The following is a 23556-nucleotide window of genomic DNA, read 5'->3' on the forward strand; positions in this document are numbered from 1 at the left end:
TTAAACAAGTACAGAGGCAGAGAAAGGGAGAGGGAAGAAAAGAATAAAAAGGAAGGCCTGTGATCGAGTGGAAGGCAGAAGAGATTAAAAAACAAAAGGGATGATGGTGCAAGGCAAAAGAGGGCGATAATGGTGAATCACACAACAAATGGGACAAGTAAAGAAACAAAAGATGGGTCTGGAGGAGGTGTAGCGGCAACAGCAGAACCATTACCAGCATTTGCTCTCAGAAGAAATGAGTGGTAGTTGTGTTCTGAAACTGTTGAACTAAATTTTGAGTCTTGAAGCCATATAATGGCTACATAAATGGAAGTCTACCTTTTAGTTTGTATTTGAAGAATGAGAGGTGATCTCATTGAGGCATATAAAATTCTTACAGGGTAGATGCAGGAAGGATGTTTCCCTTGGTGGGGGAAACTGTGTTTCAGAATAAGAAGTAGGCCATTTAGGACTGAGATGAGGAGGAATTTCTTCACTCAGAGGGTGGTGAATCTTTGGCAATCTCTACCCCAGAGGACTGTGGAGGCTCAGTCATTGATTATTTAAGATAGGGATTGCTAGATTTCTGGATATTATAGATATCAATGGATATGGGGATAGTGCAGGAAAATGGCATTGAGGTAGAAGATCAGAAATAATCTAGTTGAATGGTGGAGCAGGCTCGAGGGGCCAAATGGCCTAAGGCTGCTCCTATTTCCTATGTTTTTCTCCCGACATCATCCATCTACACTGAACAAGATCACCATTTAGAAAAAAGGTAGAAAATGCTAGCGGTTCATAAAGGGTCAGTCTGCATTTGAAAGAAAAGAGAGGCTCAATTTTACCAATCTCACACTCAAAGTGAGTTTAGAACATAGAACATAGAACAGTACAGCACAGTACAGGCCCTTCAGCCCACGATGTTGTGCCGAACCTTTAACCTACTCTAAGATCAAACTAACTACCTACCCTTCATTCTACTATCATCCATGTACCTATCCAAGAGTCGCTTAAATACCCCTAATGTATCAGCTTCTACTACCACCGCTGGCAGCGCATTCCACGCACCCACCACTCTCTGTGTAAAGAACCTACCTCTGACATCTCCCCGAAACCTTCCTCCAATCACCTTAACATTATGCCCCCTGGTGATAGCCCTTTCCACCCTGGGAAAAAGTCTCTGACTATCCACTCTATCTATGCCTCTCATCATCTTGTACCCCTCTATCAAGTCACCTCTCATCCTTCTTCGTTCCAATGAGATAAGCCCTAGCTCCCTCAATCTTTCTTCGTAGGACATGCCCTCCAGTCCAGGCAGCATCCTGGTAAATCTCCTCTGCACCCTCTCTAAAGCTTCCACATCCTTCCTATAATGAGGCGACCAGAACTGAACACAATATTCTAAGTGTGGTCAAACCAGGGCTTTATAGAGCTGCAGCATAACCTCGCGGCTCTTAAACTCAATCCCCCTGTTAATGAAAGCCAACACACCATATGCCTTCTTAACAACCCTATCAACTTGGGTGGCAACTTTGAGCGATCTATGGACATGGACCCCAAGATCCCTCTGTTCCTCCACACTACCAAGAATCATGTCTTTAAGCCTGTATTCCGCATTCAAATTCGACCTTCCAAAATGAATCACTTCACACTTTTCCAGGTTGAACTCCATCTGCCACTTCTCAGCCCAGCTCTGCATCCTGTCAATGTCCCGTTGCAACCTACAACAGCCTTCCACACTATCCACAACTCCAGCAACCTTTGTGTCATCAGCAAACTTGCTAATCCAGCCTTCCACTTCCTCATCCAAGTCATTTATAAAAATCACAAAGAGCAGAGGTCCCAGAACAGATCCTTGTGGAACACCACTGGTCACCGAGCTCCATGCTGAATACTTTCCATCTACTACCACCCTCTGACTTCTATGGGCCAGCCAATTTTGTATCCAGACAGCCAACTTTCCCTGAATCCCGTGCCTCCTTACTTTCTGAATGAGCCTACCATGGGGAACCTTATCAAACGCCTTGCTAAAGTCCATATACACCACATCCACTGCTCTTCCTTCATCAATGTGTTTTGTCACATCTTCAAGGAATTCATAAGGCTTGTGAGGCACGACCTGCCCCTCACTAAGCCATGCTGACTGTCTCTAATCAAACCATGCTTTTCCAAATAATCATAAATCCTGTCTCTCAGAATCCTCTCCAATAATTTGCCCACTACCAACGTAAGACTGACTGGTCGATAATTCCCAGGGTTATGCCTATTCCCTTTCTTGAACAAGGGAACAACATTTGCCACCCTCCAATCATCTGGTACTACTCCAGTGGACAGTGAGGACGCAAAGATCATCGCCAAAGGCGCGGCAATCTCTTCCCTCGCTTCCCGTAATATCCTTGGGTATATCCCATCTGGCCCCGGGGACTTATCTGTCCTCATGTCTTTCAAAATTTCCAGCACATCCTTCCTCTTAACATCAACCTGTTTCAGCATATCAGCCTGTTTCACGCTGTCCTCACAAACGACAAGGTCCCTCTCACTAGTGAATACTGAAGCAAAGTATTCATTTAGGACCTCCCCTACCTCCTCCAACTCCAGGCACAAGTTCCCTCCACTATCCCTGATCGGCCCTACCCTCACTCTGGCCATCCTCTTGTTCCTCACATAAGTGTAGAACGCCTTGGGATTTTCCTTAATCCTACCCGCCAAGACTTTTTCATGTCCCCTTCAAGCTCTCCTAAGTCCATTCTTCAGTTCCTTCCTGGCTACCTTGTAACCCTCTAGAGCCCTGTCTGATCCTTGCTTCCTCAACCTTAAGTTAGTTTAGTTCAGATAATCGTAGCTACACGCACTGTGGGCCTAGTTCTCTTCGAATATGGCTGCCCAACAGTGAACTTACTCTAACAGAGGTTAAAAAATCAGGATTCAACAACAGCTCACGCTGCAAGTATTCTGGATCATCACTCTTTCCTCTCACCATTATTAATGTTGACCTATCTCTCATGCAGATGTCACAGAGCTAAATTAACATCAAGCTGAGGAATTCCTGCTTACGCTAAATGTACCACACAATATCCAAATGATTTTGTATTTACTTGCCACTTTTAGTACTCTGTCGTTGCGAAAGGTGCTGAGTGGGAAAAATCATGTTTGGAAAACCCCCCACCCAACATGAGCTAACTGCTCACTGGGTGATCTCATGCGAATGCAATGCAGATTGAGGCCCATCCAGTAAGATGGAACTGATCAGGATACAGTGGAATTCTGCTCCATTAAGGCACGCTACACCATGGCTGATTCACTAAGCACCATGTGGAACCGATGCTGAGCACTAGCCCAACAGACCCAAGAAAGTCAAGCAGGACTCCTTTCTTACTCAATATGCAAGAAGTCCAACAAATTACCATTCACTGCTGGATCTAGTCATAGGAAATGAACCAGAGGAGATATAAGAAGTAAGGGTAGGGGTACATCTAGGTAATAGCAATCAGAATGTAATAATGTTTAAAATTTCAATTAGACGAAGTCATGGACTGGGGAAAAGCTAATTTTATCGGGATGAAAATGAGACAGGGTCAAAAAATGAGACGAAAGAAAATGGCAAATACTAAGTACATAGGTAATTAAGGAGAGGATGACAAAAGGAAATACGAAAACCTTAGTTATGTAATGTAGGCTCTTTATAGGGTGGCCTCAGTGTCATTATCAATATAACAATCATCCAGGCAAACACAAAGAGAGGTGACATATTAGAATGGAGCTTTGGTACAGTGAAGTCCGACTTTGACAATTACTACCTGACCATAACATAGGAACATAGGAACATAGGAGCAGGAGTAGGCCATTCAGCCCATCGAGTCTGCTCCGCCATTCAATATGATCATGGGTGATCATCCACTTCAATGCCTTTTTCCCAAGCTATCCACTTATGTCATTTGTATTTAGAAATCTGTCAATCTCTGTTTTAAACATACTCAATGACTGAGCTTCCACAACCCTCTGGAGTAGAGAATTCCAAAGATTCACAACCCTCTGAGTAAAGAAATTTCTCCTCATCGCTGTTTTAAGCGGCTTCCCCCTTATTTTGAAATTGTGTCCCCTGGTTCGAGATTTCCCAACCAGGGGAAACATCTTAGCTGCATCTACCCTGTCTATCCCTTTAAGTATTTTGTAGGTTTCAATGAAGCCACCTCTCATTCTTTGAAACTCTAGAGAATACAGGCCCAGTTTCCCCAATCTCTCTTCATAGTACAGTCCCGCCATCCCAGGAAGAAGTCTGGTGAATCTTTGTTACACTCCCTCTATGGCAATAATATCCTTCCTAAGGTAAGGGGACCAAAACTGCACACAGTACTCCAAGTGCAGGCTAACCAAGGTTCTATACAATTGAAGCAAGACTTCACTACTCCTGTACTCAAATCCTCTTGCGATAAATGCTAACATATTATTAGCCTTCCTAATTGCTTGCTACACCTGCATGTTAGCTTTCAGTGACTTATTGACAAGAACACCCAGGTCCCTTTGTACATCTACATTTTCTAATCTCTTACCATTTAAGAAATACTCTGCACATCTGTTCCTCCTACCAAAGTGGATAACCTCACATTTTTCCACATTATATACCATCTGCCACATTTTTGCCCACTCACTAAGTCTGTCCAAATCCCCTTGAAGCCATTTTGCATCTTCCTCACAACACACATTCCCACCTAGTTTTGTGCCATCTGCGAACTTGAAAATACTGTATTTGTTCCCCACATCCAAATCATTGATCTATATTGTGAACAGCTGTGGCTCAAGCACTGATCCCTGCAGTACCCCACAAGCCACAGCCTGCCAACGCGAGAATGGCCCGTTTATCCCTACTCTCTGCTTTCTATCTGTTAACCAATCCTTAATCCATGCCAGTACATTACCTCCTACCCCATGTGCTTTAATTTTGCTAACCAACCTCCTGTGGGGGTCTTTATTAAAAGACTTCTGAAAATCCAAGTATACCATGTCCACCGCCTCCCCTTTATCAATTCTGTTAGTAACATCCTCAAAAAACTCCAACAGGTTCGTCAAACATGATTTCCCATTCATAACTCCATGTTGACTATGCCCAATCAGATCATTATTATCCAAGTGTCCATTTGTCACATCCTTTAGAATAGATTCTAACATTTTCCCAACAACTAATGTAAGGCTAACAGGTCTATAATTCCCTGTTTTCTCTCTCCCTCCCTTCTTAAATAGTGGGGTGCTATTTGCAACCTTCCAATTTGCAGGAACCACTCCAGAATCTATAGAATTTTGGAAGATGATCACCAATGCATCCATTAACTCCATAGCTACCTCTTTCAAAACTCTGGGATGTAGAATATCAGGTCCTGGAGACTTATCAACCTTCAGTCCCATTAATTTCTCCAATGCAAACTTCTTACTCATACTAATTTCCTTCAATTCCTCATTCCCCCTAATCCCTTGGATCTCTGATTCTGGGAGATTTCTTATATCTTCCTCAGTGAAGACAGACACAAAGTAATCATTTAGCTTCTCTGCCATTTCTCTATTCTCCATTATAAATTCTCCTGACTCTGCCTGTAATGGACCCACATTTGTCTTAGCCATACGTTTCCTTTTTACCTACCTATAGACGCTTTTACAGTCCATTTTTATATTTTTTGCGAGCTTACATTCATATTCTATTCTCCCTTTCTTTATCAGTTCCTTGGTTCTCCTTTGCTGTATTCTAAAATCCTCCCAATCCTCAGGTTTACTCCCATTTCTGGCAACTTTATAGGCCTTTTCTTTTAATCTTATACAATTCTTAACTTCTTTTGTTATCCACAGTTGACTGCCTTTACTTTTGGGGTTTTGTGCCTTGAAGGAATGTATAGTTGCTGTCAACTGTAATATTTCTTTAAAGGCTATCCATTGTCTATGTACTGTCAGACCTTTTAATGTATTTTCCCAACCCACCTCAGCCAATTTTCCCTCATACCTTCATAATTTCCTTTGTTCAAATTTAACACCCTGGCTTCAAATTGAACTAGCTCACTTTCTAACATAATGTAAAATTCTATCATAATATGGTCAGTCATCCCTAAAGATTCTTTTACAACAAGATTATTAATTAGCCCTTTCTCATTACATAATACTAGATCTAAAATAGCCTGTTCTCTGGTCAGTTCCTCAACATACTGCATTAGAAAACCATCCCTAACACACTCCAGAAATTCATCCTCCACAGCATTAGTGCTCATTAGGTTTACCCGATCTATATGCAAATTAAGGTCACCCATGATTACTGTATTACCCATGTCATGTGCTTCTTTAATCTCCTGATTAATACCATGCCCCACACTGCTACTATTGTTTGGAGACCTATAAACAACTCCTATCAATGTTTACTGCTCCTTGCTGTTTCTTAGCTCCACCCAAACAGATTCCACATTTTGTTCTTCCAATCTGAGATCCTCCCTTACTAACGTATTGATCCTACCTCTTATTATCAGCACAACACCACCGACTTTTCCTTTTGGCCTGTTCTTCATAAATGTCGAATATCCTTGACTATTCAGTTCCCGGTCTTGGTCGCCCTGTAGCCATGTTTCCATGATGGCAATTCGATTATATCTATTTACCTCTATTTGGGCCTTTAAATCCTCTACCTTGTTATCCATAGTCCATATTTATTAACCAACAAAGCGTGAGATATATTGGGAGTAACTTTTTGGCTAAGCATTCTTGGCACATCATTCTAGGAATGTGAAAGATAAAAATTTACCTCTAATTTTTCCACTTGTAGAGGAGACCAAAACTAGGCACTACAAATATAAGATAGCCTCTATTAAAGCCTAATTGGAATTTAGGAAAAAAACTTCTTTACCCAGGGAGTGGTTAGAATATGGAACTTGCTACCAGGTGGAGTGGTTGAGGTGAATAGCTTAGTTGATTTTAAGGGGAAGCTCAAATGATGGAGAGAAGAATAGAAGGATATGCTGATAGGGTGAGATGAAGAAAGGTGGGAGGAGGTTTGAATGCTGGGATGGACCAGTTGGCTGAGTGGCCTGTTTCGGTGCTGTACATTCTATGTAATTCTGTAATGTAATGTTCCTTAATGGTAAAATCTGATGAAATAGTCAGTGAACATAGATTAATCAAGCATATTCTAAGAAAAAACACAATGGAGACAGAAATTAAATTTATAATTGAGTCATTTATAATCCTGGCTGTAGTACTGAAGTCTTGTGCTCTAGAACTAGCTGTGCCCCTAGCCAAGCTATTCTAGTACAGCTACAACACTGGCATCTACCCATCAATGTGGAAAATTGCCCAGGTCTACTCTCAATCATCAGCCAAGTGATGGAAGGTGTTGTTGACAGGGCACTTACTCAGCAATAGGCTGCTCACCAATGTTCAGTTTGGGTTCCGCCAGGGCCACTTGGCTTCATACCTCATTACAACCTTGGTCCAAACATGAACAAAACAGCTGAATTGCAGAGGTGAAGTGAGACTGACTGTCCTTGACATCAAGGCAGCATTTGACTATGTGTGGCATCAAGGAACCTTAGCCAAATTGAAGTCAATGGGAATCAGGGGAAAAGTCTCCACTAGTTGGTGTCTTACCTAGCGCAAAGGAAGATGGTTGTGGTTGTTGGAGGACACTGATCAACTCAGCCCCAAGACATCACTGTAGGAGTTCCTCAGGGTAGTTTCCTAGGTCCAACCATCTTCAGCTGCTTCATCAATGGCCTTCTCTCCATCTTAAGGCCAGAAGTGGGAATGATCCCTCATGATTGCACAGTGTTCCTTGTAATTAGTAACTCCTCAGATACTGAAGCAGTCCATGCCTGTATGCAGCAAGACCTGGACAACATTCAGGCTTGGGCTGATAAGTGGCAAGTAACATTTGTGAGACACAAGTGCCAGGTAATGACCATCACCAACAAGACAGGATCTAACCATCTCCCCTTGACATTCAAAGACTTTGCCATCTCTGAATCCGCCACCATAACATCCGGGGTGGGGGGGGGGGGGGGGGTTACCATTCAAAGAAGCTTAACTGGACCAGCCACGTATATACTGTGGCTGCAAGAGCAGAACAGAGGCTGGCAATTCCGCAGTGAGTAACTAATCTCCTGACTCCTCAAACCTGTCCACCATCAACAAGGCACAAGTCAAGAGTGTGCTGGAATACTCTCCACTTGCCTGATTGGTTGCAGCCTCAACAACACTCGAGAAGCTCAAGACCATCCAGAACAAAGCAGCCCGCTTGATTGGCACCCCACCCGCCATCCTAAACTTTGGCCGTAATTTAAGTTGGGCGGAAGGCCCTGCCCACCGGCTGAAAAGTTGGTGGCGAGTCAGCCTCTGCCGGGCCTGGGGGGCGCAGACCTGGATCTTTGGCTCCCCAGGCCTTTGAGGCAGGAAGTCCGGCCTAAGGGAGCTGCCGGCCAATCAGCGGGCCGGCAGCTCAGTGCCAGCAGCGCCACCGGGAGCGGTGGCCATTGCTGGGACTACACTCAGCCATCGGAGACAACAGGAAGGACAGCCCCGGAACTCATGTACGTTTTTAGGGCCTCATCGGGGACAATCGGTTTCACGCCACAAGGCAAGTGGGGTTGGTTAGGGGGACAGGGGGAGTGTTGTGCGATGGGGGAAGTTGAGGCTTCGGGGGTGGCCCTCTGTGGGGCACAGGATGCCCGATCAGGAGGGACCACTCCCCAGTCCACCAGAAGGCTACCTGTTTTAACCAGGTGGGGTTCTTGGGGGCTTTGCCATCCAGCCAAGGGTAAAATACCTGCAACGGTGGGAGGAGTCCCTTAGGTGGCAGCTAATTAGCTACTTAAGGGCCTTGATTTGCCTGGGACAGGTGGGCTGTTTCTCACCAACATCGCCCCGCATAAAATTGCAGGGGGGCGGAAGGGGGTTGGGAATGGCCCCCCGCCTCCCACTCAATTTTACGTGCCCCTCTCCCCCCACCCCTGCCACCAGCCTGCTCATTGGGGAGCTGTAAAATTCCGGCCATTCACTCTGTTCACCACTGGCAGCAGTGTGTACCATCTACAAGGATGCACTGCAGCAACGTGCCAAGGCTCTTTTGACAGCACCTTCCAAACCCACAGCCACTACCACCTAGAAGGACAAGAGCAGAGCTGCATGGGGACACAACCTGTAAATTCCCCTCCGAGACACACACCATCCTGACTTGGCATTGTATTGCCGCTCCTTCACTGTCACTGGGCCAAAATGCTGGAACTCTCTTCCTAACAGCATTGTGGGTGTAACTACCCCACACAGACTGCAACGGTTCAAGAAAGTGGTTCAAGAAGGCGGCTCACCACCACCTTCTCAAGGGCAAGTAAGGATGGTCAATAAAATGCTGGCCTTGCCAGCGACACTCACATCCCATAAATAAATCATATTAAAATAAAATCAGTCGGTTTGTTAATGCTCTTTTCGTTTCTTTATACTTCTGCCTTCTCTGTCAGTATTTGCATATATGTGTCATATAGGTAATGTAATTTGAGTTCTGTACTTTCGGGATTATGCCAGTAAGGATTGTCAGAGCATCTTCAACACATGGACTCCAGCAATTCCAGAAGAGATCCAAGTATCATCTTCTTGAGGGTGACTGCGGGGGCGGGGTGGGGGGAGAGGGCAAGTAATAAATTCAATGGCTATTTAGGGGGTGGGAGAGGGGCAATGTAAATGCATTTAAATTTATATATTACCTGTTGCTTTATAAATTTAAATGGAATGATCGGACTCAAAGCCCTTTGAAAATAGCACCAGCGCCCGCACACAGGCAATAAATGCTGGTCATGCCATTTCCGAGAAGGAGTAATAACAAAAGTTTTAAAAGTTGCTAAACTAACCAGATTTCGTGGTTGAGGGGCAACAGTCACTAGGAATAGTTTGTAGATGAGTTTATGCTGACCCCTTTTCACATACGAGGTTTTTTTATGTTGAAATATTTATTGATATACTGTCAAAATATTTCTCTCCACCTATATACACCACACAGTAGTTTTCCAACTTCATACTCCTGTCAAGAAAACTCACGCACAGAGCACAAATATCACAAATTTAGCTGTGATGCACGCAGTGTTTCTGATGATTCAGAAATAACCACACTGGGCCATTTTCATCCACCTCCCAGTGCCAAGGCAGGGGTCAGTAAATAACTCATGTGCTGCACTGTTGGATGTGCCATCCTTTGGATGAGATGTTAAGGAAGCACTGGGCTGCAATTTATACTGTGGCGGGCGAAAGCGATGGCAGTCTGCACGTTGCACAGCCATCGCAATAGTCAGTGCGGCGGATCACTTAAATAGCCAGGGTGGACCAGCCCACCCCCCCCCCCCCCGATGACGTGGAGGGGGCGGGCTATCTGTCCCCGGCATTGGCGTCAACTACCTGTGTGCAGGCGCTGACACCATTTTCAAAGGGCTTCGAGCCCGACCATTCCATTTAAATTTATAAAGCAACAGGTAATATAAAAATTTAAATCCATTTACATTGCCCCTCTGCCACCCCCCAAATAACCCTTGAATTAATTACTTGCCCTCTTCCCCCCCAAAACACTTACCTTGGCCAGCTGACCTTTCTCCCTCAAAGTGCATAAACTTTGCACTATAACCCTTCCCAATATCCCCTACGCCAATATGACTTTGACCCCGCTCCCCACCCCCGCACCCTCTGCACTGAGAAACTTACCTGCTCCCCCTTCCCCACCAGTGTTCCACTCGTTTCCCTGGACAGGGATCCGAAGGCGTGGGAGTGCCAGCCACTGGCACCAATATCGCTCCAGGATAGATGGTGGGAGCATAAAGGTAATTAATTTGTTTATTTTAATGAATTTAAATATTTAAATTGGGGCTCGCATCGCCAAGTGACGGGGGAGGGGGCTGCCACGCGGCCTCTCCACCGCTGGCAATATCAGACCAGGCCTTCCCAGCCTCAAGGCCTGTGGCGGGCCTCTCCTGGAGGCATTTTCGGCACCCCCCTCCATGTCCCTCGATGTCGGGGGGGTTTGAAGTCTGTAAAAGTCAGCCCACTCTCAGGTTGTTCAGGTGGAGGTAAAAGATCCCTCAATACTGGTTATATGACAGCAGTCAGGGAAGTTCTCCACAGTATACTGGCTAGCATTTACTACTCAATTAACACCAATAAAACAGATTATCGAGTCAGTTCTGTCATTGCTGTTTGTGGAACCTTCCTGTGTGAAAATTAGTTACCACATTGGGACAGTGACCACAATTCAAAAGTACTTCATTGGTTCCGGACCACTTTGGGATACCATGTGGATGTGAAAGGTGCTATATAAATGCAAGCCTTTTTTATTCTTTCTTGCGAATTTTCTATTTATATATCCCATGCATCATTGATAACTGATAGAGATCGATTAACATGATAAGCCGACAGCTCCTTTATTGTTGTATTATGCAACACTACCAGGATGGGAGAAATGGAATTGGAATCACCTTAGTTTTTTCTCATCTAGCAATTCCTATGTTCCTCATTCGGAAGCATAATTAAAAGTTTAATATCTCTTCTGGGAAATTTGGAAGGAAACAGGGGGTGCTCTTTCACTTTTACTGCTAGCTGGAAAACGGGATGGATTGAATGCCGATGGGAGCACATCTTTGTGGGATATAAAACAGGTTGCTTATCACTACTGCCCATTCACCCCATTATCATCTCTTTGTCCGTAAACATGACATGTAAGAATATTTCTTGCAGATTCTCACTGTAGAAAATATGCAATTTTCTAGAGTGATTCAGTACAATTTCTAAGTCTCGTATTTTACATTCAAGTCTGCGATTACATGAGGTGAAGCCAAAGAGTGAATGAAATATTGATGTAGCTTTTCAGTTTTTCATTCCTTTTATTTCTGCATAAAACATTGTGTCCCATCTGTCAACCTGGGAACTGCTGAAGGGAAACAGTAAAAAAATAAAATGTTCACATTTTTCTCTGTGCGACTGGATATAGACTGTGCGCATATTAATGGTCTCTTTGTTTGCAATATTGATTAACCCTGCTGCTGTTCTTAGTTGGGAATTAGATCGGATGCAAATCAAGCTTAAAAATCACAAGTTTTATCATATTTTGCTGGTGTGAGAGTCGTTTATTTTCTATAGTGAGCACCTGCAAGAAATATTCTTACGTGTCACTTGCCTCAGAGTCAGAAAGTCACAGGTTCAAGATCCACTCGAGAGAATTCAGCACAAACTCTAGGCTGACGCTCCCAGTGCAGTACTGAGGGAGTGCTGCACTGTCAGGTGTCGTCTTTCGGGTGAGACATTAAACAGAGATCTCGGCCGGAATTTTACGCCCCCCCCCCCCCCAAAGAGCGGGAGGGTGGTGGGAGGGGCGTAAAATGGAGCGGGAGGCTAGGGGAGCCCTTCCTGATCCGCTTCCACCTCCACCGCCACTTTACGCATTGCAGCAGTGGCGGAAAATGCCCCGCCTGCCCCAAGCCAACCAAAGCCCTTAAGTGGCCACTTAATGGCCACTTAAGAGCCACCGCTTGCTGCCACGGGGATTTTACAAAATTGACAAAAGCAGGCAGCTCTCTGACGGCCTGGGGTGGGGCCCTCATGATTGGGCACCTTGTGCCCGAGAGAGGGCCGCCTCCCACTGCCCCAACCACCCCCAACACGCAACATGCCCCCCATTCCCCCAATAGACCACACCTTGCCTCTCCGGGGCCCAACCAATCACCCCCGGCGAGGCATCAAAAACTTACCTTGGTTCCGGGACTCCCAAACATCTTCTTCTTGATGCTGGGCTGCAGGTCCAGCAGTGATCACTGCTCCCTGTGGAGCTGCTGGGACTAAGATCTGCCAGCCCACTGATTGGCCGGCAGCTCCATTAAACGGGAGTTAGATATTAGGAAGTAAAGATGTGCTCCAGATCATAAGAAACCTGATGTCTGCCTGCAGGAGTGAAGAGTGACACTGACCCTATGAGACAAAGGCAATTGCAACAGTCAGTAAAGGTTCTAAGGGAAGTTTTTCAAATGTGGAATCCAATAACAGAAATTGCAATAAATTTGAATGAAACTTACATTTGTGCAGCACTCTCATGGTCAAAGGATGGATAGAGATGAAGGAATTAATACAACCCATCTTAACCTAACCATTCAGAAAAAAAGCTTACATTCCCTCTTTATGTCACCTGTATTGGAATAAATCTAAAAGTTTAACCTCCATTTCCCATCTCACTGACCATTGCAAATGTCAATCACTCTAGGTGAGAAAGTAATCCCTGACATCTGTCCTAAATGGCCTTTTCACCAGCTTTGGAGGTACTATTGAACTACTGAATGTAGTGGGAAAGATATAGAAGAGCAAATTTGCAGGGAAATTACAGAGAGGTGCAGGAACTATAGAGTAGTGATAATAGGGAACTTTAACGATCCTAAAATAGACTGGGATAGTAATATTGAAAAGGGCAGAGAGGGGGATGAGTTTCTGAAGTGTGTTTCGGAGAATTTTCTTGATCAACACATTTCCAGCCTAACAAGGAAGGAGGCATCTGGTTCTGGGGAATGAGATGGGTCAAGTGGATCAATGTCAGTAAGGGAATATTTAGGGAACAGTGATCACAGTATCATAAGGTTTAGATTAGCTATGGAAAAAGACAAAGAGCAATCTAGAGTAAAAAAATACTTAATTGGAGGAGGTCCAATTTCAGGGGTTGAGAACAGACCTGTCCCGGGTAATGAAAACAGAAAATGTTGGAAATATCCAGAAGATCAGGCAATATTTTGATTACAGCCTTTCATCAGATCCTGCCCCAGGTAAACTGGAATGAATTATAGGCAGGGAATACTGTAACAGAACAATGAGAGGAGATGATTTGGGTACAGTTGAGGTACATCCCCATGAGGGGACTAGTAGGGCAACCGAAGCCAGAGCTCCCTGGAAGACAGAAGAGATAGAGACTAAGATGAAGCAGTAAAAGGAAGCATATGACAGATGTCAGGTTGATAATACAGGTGACAACCAGGCTAAATATAGAAATTTCAGAGAAGTGCAAAAAGAAGTAAGAGAAGCAAAGAGAGAATATGAGAAGAGACTGGCAATTAACATGAAGGGGAATCTAAAAGTTTTCTATAGGCATATAACTAGCAAGAGGAGGGGTGGGACAAAAAAGGGGATCTATGCATGGAGGTAGAAGGCATGGTTGAGGTATTGAATGAGTACTTTGCATCTTTTTTTACCAAGGAAGAAGATACTGCAAAAGTTATAATGAAGGAAGAAGTCATTGAGTTACTGGATGGGCTCAAAATTGATAAAGCGGAGTTATTAGAAAAGCTGGCTGTACTTAAAGTTGATTAGTCACTATGACTGGATGGAATGCATCCGAGGATGCTAAGGGAAGTAAGGGCGGAAATTGCAGAAATACTGACCATAATCTTCCAATCTTCCTTGGAGATTTGCAATGTTACACCCTTGTTCAAAAAAGAGTGTAAGGTTAAACCCAGCAACTACAGGCCAGTCAATTTAACCTTTAAAAAAAGCTTTTAGAAATGATAATGGGGACAACATTAACAGTGATTTGGACAAGGGTAGATTAATCAAGGAAAGTCAGCATGAATTTGTTCAAGGCAAATTGTGTTTAACTAACTTGATTGAGTTTTTTTTCGTGAAGTAACAGATAGGGTTGATGAGGGTAATGCAGCTGATGTGGTGTGTAGGAACTTCCAAATGGCATTGATAACATGCCCCATAATAGGCTTCTCAGCAAAGTTAAAGCCCATGGAAAAGGGATAGTGATGGCATGGATATAAGGTTGGCTGAGTGACATGAAATAGAGAGTAATGGTGAACGGTGTTTTTTTTGGACTGAAAGACAGTGTATGATGGGTTTCCCCAGGGATCGGTATAAGGACTTATCTTGATCTATATTAATGTCTTAGACTTGGATGTGTATATTTTAAAATTTGCAGATGACACAAAATTTGGAGGAATTGTGACCTATGAGGAGGATGGTGATAGACTTCAAGAGGACACAGACAGGCTGGTGGGATAGGTAGACAAGTGACAGATAAGATTTAATGCAGAGAAATGTGAAGTGATACATTTTGGTAGGGAGAATGAGGAGAGGCATTATAAACTAAAGTGTAAAATTCTAAAGGGGGTGAAGGAGCAGAGAGACCTGGGGGCATATGTGCAGAAGCCATTGAAGGTTGCAGAGCAGGTTGAGAAAGTGTTTTTTTATTCGTTCATGGGATGTGGGTGTCGCTGGCTAGGCCAGCATTTATTGCCCATCCCTAATTGCCCTTGAGAAAGTGGTGGTGAGTTGCCTCCTTGAACTGCTGCAGTCGTTGATCTGTAGGTACACCCATATGTGCTGTTAGGAAGGGAAAATAAGTCATAAGGGATCCTGGGCTTTATAAATAGAGGCATAGAGTACAAAAGCAAGGAAGTCATGACGAAGCTTTATAAAACACTGGTTCAGCCTCAACTGGAGTATTATGTCCAACTCTGGGCACCACACTTTAGGAAGGATGTGAAGGCATCAAAGAGGGTGCAGAAAAGATTTACAAGAATGGTTCCAGGGATCTCGGACTTCAGTTACAATGACGGATTGGAGAAGCTGGGGCTGTGCTCAGAGAAGAGAAGGTTGAGAGGAGATTTGATGGAGATGTTCAAAATAATGAGGCATCTGGACGGAGGGGACAGAGAGGAACTGTTCCCTTTGGCAGAGGGGTCGAGAACCAGAGGTCACAGATTTAAGGTGATTGGCAAAAGAACCAAAGACATCATGAGGAAAAACTTGTTTGCACAGTGAGTGGTTAGGATCGCGAAAATTCAATTGTTGCTTTCAAAACAGAATTGGATATGCACCTGATGATCAAAAATTTGCTGGGTTGTGGAGGAAGGGCAGAGCAGTCTGACAAGGTGAATTGCTCTTGCAAAGAGCCAGAACAGATGTGATAGGCTGAGTGACCTCCTTATGTGCTGTAACCATTCTATGATTCTTTGTTTCTAGTGTCTTGATTTTTTTTGAAATAGTGCTCTGAATTTATCTGGTCTAGACCATTTATTAATATCTTCTGTAAGGTCCCCTTTGGCAATCTCTTTTTTAAAAACCAGTGAACCTTAGTTTCTCCAGCCCCTATCTGGGATCAGCTTGGTACTAAAAGGACTGATTTTTGAAATGTGCACAGATGGCACAAAGCCTCACCTGTTGGGGAATATGTATCAGAAAACTATGGGTGCACTCCCCAAGATTTCAATCCACTAATTTGAAATTTGAGACACAATTGAAATTGAATGGGTAGATAGTCGTACTCATGATTTCCTGAGATGCGCCCTCTCTGGCTGAGGCTCACTTATGCAGATGCCTGTTAGTAAAATTAACCTTGTAACTCAGAGGCACATCCAATTTAATCAAATTGACACATCTTGCCTGCTGTAGATACCTTCTCAGGTTCGGAACATAGGAACAGGAGTAGATCATTTAGCCCCATGAGCCTGTTCCGCCATTTATTTTAATGATGGCTGATCTGTATCTTAGCTCATTCTGCCCCCTGCCCCTTTTTTAAATCATCTTGAACATATCAATTGGATCACCCCTTAAACTTTTATACTCAGCACAATACGAGTCTAGTTATGCAAACTGTCCTCCTAATTTAACCTTTTTAGCTTTGGTATCATTCTTGTAAATCAGTGTTACACCCCCTCCAAGGTTAATATATCCTTCCTTAGGTGTGGTGCCCAGAGCTAAATATAGTTCTCTATGTCTGATGGCATCATTTGCCCACCCGAGTGGTCTGACTTTCTTTGCATTGATGGGAGTTGATTTATTCTGTCCTATATCTACTCACACCATGGTATAACCCAATGCTGTAACAATAGCAACTCCCTGTATTTGGACTGGTTACTTGTGTCTTTCAAGGGAAATACAAATCAGACGGTTTTCCTAACAATAACCAATCCGCAAGTGCAATTTCTTCACGCAGATGAAAATCCATCCCGAAATCTATCTATCTTTCCTTCAGCCTTCCTTTTAATAAACCTTACTTCTTTGCAGCCTTCTTGCTGCAAAAAAAAAGACCTGCCTGTCTGTGGCTCACAGTTCATCTTCCTCTTTAAAACTGGCAGGGATCAAGTGCCTTTCCAAGACAGTTGGTTGTTAGGTTTCCTCTCCTATGTCCCCTAAAAATAAGCAGTGCCATTAATATCATGAGAACCGGCAGTCCCACTAATCAACAGATATAGATGTCAATTAACCCAGAATCACCTACCTTCTCTGGAAGTCTGTTTCAGTTATATTTACAATAGTCATAGCAGAAATCCAGGTCAGTATTCCCTTGATCAAAAAGTTTCCGATGTAACTGAGACTTTGAAAGACCGAAACTGAGGTTATTATTACATACCTAAACTCACCCTTTAACTTGTAAACTAAAGTAGATGTTCCCTTGAATTTCCTGGAAGGGAGCTTGCACTGTACTGTCATGTTGGGGGCAGATTATAGGGAGCGTTATTCTGCAACTTGCCCAGGATTGCTTGACATCTGGTGACAAAAGCAGGAAAAATGTATCAGTTTCCAGGATTAGCTTCACATACCTTGATGAGCGTAAAAGCTCATTTTAAAAATACAATTACATTTTTAAAAATTTGCACCAGAGGGCAAGGAATGACCAGGAAAATGCCAACATTGCAGATTCTATGGATTCTAATTGATCTTGATGAGCATCAGAAGGAATCAAGTAATCAATATGTTCACCCCAGTTGAAGTATGGTCAGTTTGTTAATGTGATAGCATACTGCCCTAATTTACCTTCTACAGTGGTTTAGTGAGTGCTGTATATTTCTCAACTAAACTTAAAATTTTCTCTGCTGTGTTGCTCCCAAATGTTGCTGAAGTCCAGAGTCATTAATTTCCTGTCATTTTGGGGGCTGGAGCCACCCTGTAACTGACTTTAACACCGACCCTAAAAGTGCAATCTGGCCTTAGCAAGACTGCAGGAAAGGTCGTCACATTTTTGTTCGTATGGAATCCGGCTGTTTAACTGCATCTGGCATCGTGTCGATCTTTCACTTATTTAAAGCTTTAGCTCACCTCTTGTGCTACTTTACTCTCATTGCAGAATGGCTGACTATCCTGTGAAGTTTGTCACATTAGCTCTTGTCAGTCAAGAGCACAGAAACAGGCCAACTGATCTACACTGGTGCTTATGTTCCACATAAATCTCCTTCTACCTTACTCCAACTCACCCTATGAGCAAACCCTTCTATTCCTTTCTCCCTCATATATTCATCTAGCTTTCCCTTAAAGACGTCTTATGCTATTTGCTTCAACTACTCCATATAGCAAGTTCCACAGTCTAACCACATTATTTTTAACAGAATCCCCAAACATGTTATTTATGATTTTGTTAAAAAACACATTCTTTTGTTTGTTTGTTCTTGGGATGTGGGCAACCCTGGAAAAGTTACAGTTATTGCCCATCCCCAGTTGCTCTGGGAAGGTGTTCGTTTGACTTATTTGTGAATTGTTACAGACCTTGTGATGTGTACCCACCAGTTGAGTGCTTTGATAGACTTCAGGGTCATTACAAACTAACCAGACCAGGCCAGACCAAGCAGGGGTGGCAGGTTCCCTTCCATGAAGGATGTTAAATGAACCAATTAGGGGTTATGAGAACAATCCAGCTGCTTTGTAAATTGTTTTTCTTGCAATTCTTTTTGACTGAGTTCAATGGAAAAGAAAATCAGGCAAGTTGTGAAGCAGGCCATCAATAAGCTATCACCCATATTGCACTAATACCTATGACAAATTTATTCCCAATGTCTTTGTAGCTAGTCATGATCACCACCTCGTTTCAAAGGGTTTAACCAATAGGCTCCTCTCCTGGTTCCATAAAATAGTGCACTGCATAGTGCTACTGAGCCATACAGACTAGTAAGGTTAGATTTCCAGCTTGTAATAATTTAGCCAGGACAATTGTTGGGGGGTGTACAGTTGGTCTCAGTGTCCACTTTAAGAGGAGTCCTTGGTTAGGAATAAGGGATATCAAAACTGATTGGGCTCTTGGCCTTGATGTATTCACCCAAGGGTGCTCAAAGACATGGGACTATGCTCTGTGAGATCCTTACTCACACATTGAACAACTTGCTAGGATCTGGCATTGTTCCCGTGGTCTGGAGAGGGGTTCATGTGGTGTCAATATTTCAAAAGGGCAATAAGTCACCACAGGAATTTACAGCCCCACTTCAGTTATAGGCAAGTTGCTTGAAGGATCATGAGAGACACACCGTAACACTACTGTGATAAAGAAAGGGTTATTAAAGAGTCTCAATGTGGCTTCTGGAAAAGATGGTAATGTCTCACCAACCTGGTTGACTTTTTTGTTGAAGTTGCAAGGTTGGTGAATTCTAGTAGCACAGTCAACACTGTTTATCTTGATTTTCAAAAAAAGGTGTAATGTAGGGTGGAAAGGTGCAACACAATAGGCTACTGAATAAGGTAGGGTCATGTGGCATTTTTGGGGCAGATGTTGCATTGGATAAGGAATTGATGCGAGACAAAAGGTGGTTATCAATGGTGATGGTCCTACTTGGGGACCGGTCACTCGAACAGTCCCATGGGAATCAGTGTTAGGACTGTTCCTCTTCACCCTTCATCAATGGTCTGGAGGATCAGGAATACGATCTGCAAGTTGATGGATCATCCCATAATATATGTGGATGTAAGGACCTTTGGATGAGAAAAAAATGAGTATTGTAACTGGTACAGTCTGCATTGTTAAAATACAATTCCCTCAGGGTGTTTGTTGGTGACTATTCATATTGGGTGTAATATGCACACAACAGCCCCAGGTCTAAATATAAAGAACAAATCTAATTAGAAAGTTTTGTCGCAGCAAAGACATATAACAGTGATATGTAGTTGTTTGGTATTAGACCCAGTTACTACATGTTACATTTTCCCTTGACCTCATGGTTATTTTTCGACTCTGATCACAATTCTCCCAATTGAGCGATGTGTTGTTAGATGTCAGCTCTCATGTCACAATGAGCTCACTTTCTATTTAAGAGCAAATGAAGTTGCAATGTTCCTGCTAACCCTCAAACATGTTTACAAGAGAAAAAAATCAATTGCACTTTACATTGCCATGTTTGTTCTTTCCATTAGTTTGACTCTTTAGAGCTATTACAGACATTTATTTTCATTGTTTGTATCCAACTACATTTCCAGAGTTCTTTTTACAATTATCTTTTTCTCAATTTAATTTCTTCCTTCTGTTGACCATGCACCACACATTGTTGAAAGGACAGATTGATCTCTTTTTCATAAGCATTTATCAATGCTCTGTAACCAAGCCGAAGACATGTCAATGTGTAATTCGTGGATGACTATTCTTTCAAATGTTACTCTCTTCAACTGCCACCTTTGAATTTTTCAAATTGCATCATAATGACTATGACAAAAGCGTGATTAATGGCTTTCTTACGGTAGCGGCCTTGGCTCAGAACACTCACTTATGTGTCAGAATGTTGTGGGTTTAAAACGCATTCCAGAGACTTGAATACAAAATCCAGACTGACATTTCAATACAGTACTAAGAAAGTGCTGCACTGTCAAAGGTGCCATATTTTGGATGAGACATTAAAATAAGGCCCCATTTGCCATCTCAGGTGAATGTACAAGATCCCATGGAAACTATTTGAAGAAGAGCAGCGGGTTTCTCCCAATGTCCTAACCAAGACTTAACCCTTAGCAACATCACTGAAAAAAACCCAGATTATCGAGCAATTACCTCATTCTGTTTGTGGGGCCTTGCAGTGTGCAAATTGGCTGCTGTGTTTCCCTACATTACAGCAGTAGCTAAACTGTAAAAGTACTTAATTGGCTGTAAAGTGCTTTGGGATGTCCTCAGGTCATGATATGTGCTATATAAATGCAATTTATTTCTTTTCCATGAGGTAACACATTGATCCTAAACTTCTAGTGAAGAGTTAAATTTGCAGGGAGTGTGGTTATAACAATCTATTTACTGAATTTCATCTTAATCCTTATATTACTGAGTCACTACTGGGACAATGAATAAAGAGACTATTGATAAGCTGAATGCATTTGAGATGTAGACATATTGTAGGATGTTCCGCATATCCTACACAGACAAAAAGACTAATGAGGAAGTGCTGGAAATTGCTGGAGAAAAGAGAAAATTAGTGCATGACATTAAAGAGAGAAAGATACAATACTTCAGTCACATCATTAGAGCAGAAGGTAGAATGACAATTGTTGGAAGGAAAGATCGATGGAAAACATAGGAGAGGGAAGCAGAGAAGAAAATGAATGACAGATATAATGGACTGGATGCAGTTGACCTATGTAGAGTGTGTAAGGACAGCACAGGACAGAGGTGGAGATCCATGACAGTCAACCTTCTGGGAAGAAGATGACACCAACGAACAAACGAATTGGGTCACTTAAATGGTACATACATTTCTAAAGAGGAATCTTTCCAGGGATAATTAAAGAACAATATAAACTTACTCATATCAGCCCTTTAATGTTTTAATGATGTGTACTTGCTCCTATATCAACTCCCCTCCCCACTTAATAGTGTCAGCCATGGCTCAGTGGTAGCAAATTTATTTTGGAGTGAGACAATTATTGGTTCAAGTCCTTCTCCAGCGTCCTGAGTGTATAACCTAGACTGACACTTCAGTACAGTAGTGAGGGTGCACTGTCCCTTGAGTGAGATGTTAAATAAAGGGCCGCTGAAGTGGATATAGAAGAGCCCATGGCACTCCTTAACGAACAGCAGGAGAGTTCTCTTGACAATAATTTTCCCTTAACCAACACCATTAAAAAGCACTGATCACCTGGTCATTTATCTCATTGTGGGATCTTGCTGTGTGCAAAATGGCTGCCATGTTTATCTACAATACAACAGCACAGGTCAGCAGGGGGTGAGTCAAATGTGCTCTGCACCCCAACACAACAGTTTGTGCCAGACAGGAATATCTCAGGGAAGGGTTTTGATAGAGTAGATAGGGAGCAACTGTTTCCACTGCAAAGGATTGGTAACCAGAGGACACAAATTTAATATAATTGGCAAAAGAACAAGTGGGGAAATGAGGAGAAATATCTTTTACACAGTGGGTTGTCATGATTTCTAATGCACTGAAAGGGTGGATGAAGATTCAATAGTAACTTTCAAACTCGGAGATATACTTGAAAAGGAATTTTTAAAAATTGCAGGGCTCTGGGAAAGTGCAGGGGGAGTGGGACTAATTGGATAACTCTTTAAAGAGCATGATGGGTACAGTCTTCATCTGTATAGCATGATTGTAAAATGTGCATGCAGGTATGGCACTAGCTGGTGGAGCAGTACTCCAGGGGTGTCACAATATCACAACACATCTTCAAAATGTTTGATTCAAGTAACTACGATGTTTTAATGCGGAATAGCCAGTACCACCAGTGACAATTTCTCGATGTGTATGGCACCACAGAAATTGGCACTGCCTTACACGGTCCTGAAGCTTTCCTTCCAAGCTGCTCATCGGGGTTGATCATTGCTTCATGAAAAACAAAGTTCCCCACACCCTCCCCGTTTTGTGTGTGACACTAACTGATTGTTGTGCTCACCTTGCTCCATGCCATCTTTAAGGGGCGTGTTACAGCCAGTATAAGCAGCACTCGCCCCGGGCTGGCAAGGGCCTCATTAAGGTGTTAATGCCGTGGCCAAGTGACATCTTTTGGACCGCAGCTCAATTTTAATGCTGACAACATAGCCTGGGGAAGCTGCCACAAAGTGGCTTCAAAGCCAGACAAGGCCGAGGTACTTTTAAAGGGTAATTTGGGGAATTTTGACAGGGATAACTATTGGACAGGACACCAGGGAAATCTCCCCTGCTGCTCTTCCAATCGCTTTACAGCCAATGAAGAACAATCACTGTTGTAAAGTGGAAAACTGGGCTGCCAATTTGCACAGCAAGATTCCTCAAACAGCAAAGTGACAGTGGCCAGATAATCATATTGGTTGAGGAATGACCATCTGCTCTTCTTCAAAATCGTGCCAAGGGATCTTTTATGTCCACCTGAGAGGGCAGAGCCGACCTTAGTTTAGCATCTCATCCAAAAGGCAGTGCAGCACTCTACTGGAGTGCCAGCCTAGATTTTGGGCTTAAGTATCTGGAATGGGACTTGAACCCACAGTCTTCTAACTCATGGCAAGAGTGCCACCAACTAAGTTGTTTGAAGAATAAATATTGGCAGGACACTAGGTATAATTCCCCTGCTCTTCTTCATAATAGTACCAGGGGATCTTTTATATCCACACAAGCAGGCAGATAGAGATCTTGGTTTAATGCCCCAACTGGAAGATGGCACCTACTACAATACATCATTCTATCGGTACTGCACTCTAGTGTCAGCACTGATTTTTGTGCTCAAGCCGTGAAGTGGGACTTAAACTGAGAACCTTATGATTCAGAAGCAAGAGTGTTACCAACTGAGCCACAGCTGACTGTAGGTTTGTTGACTGGCCTGCGTTGAATGACTAATTGCAAATGGTAGATTGCTGTATTTGGACAGATTGACCCTGGG

The sequence above is a fragment of the Heterodontus francisci genome, chromosome 11, assembly GCF_036365525.1.
Source record: "Heterodontus francisci isolate sHetFra1 chromosome 11, sHetFra1.hap1, whole genome shotgun sequence".
Lineage (NCBI taxonomy): Eukaryota > Metazoa > Chordata > Chondrichthyes > Heterodontiformes > Heterodontidae > Heterodontus > Heterodontus francisci.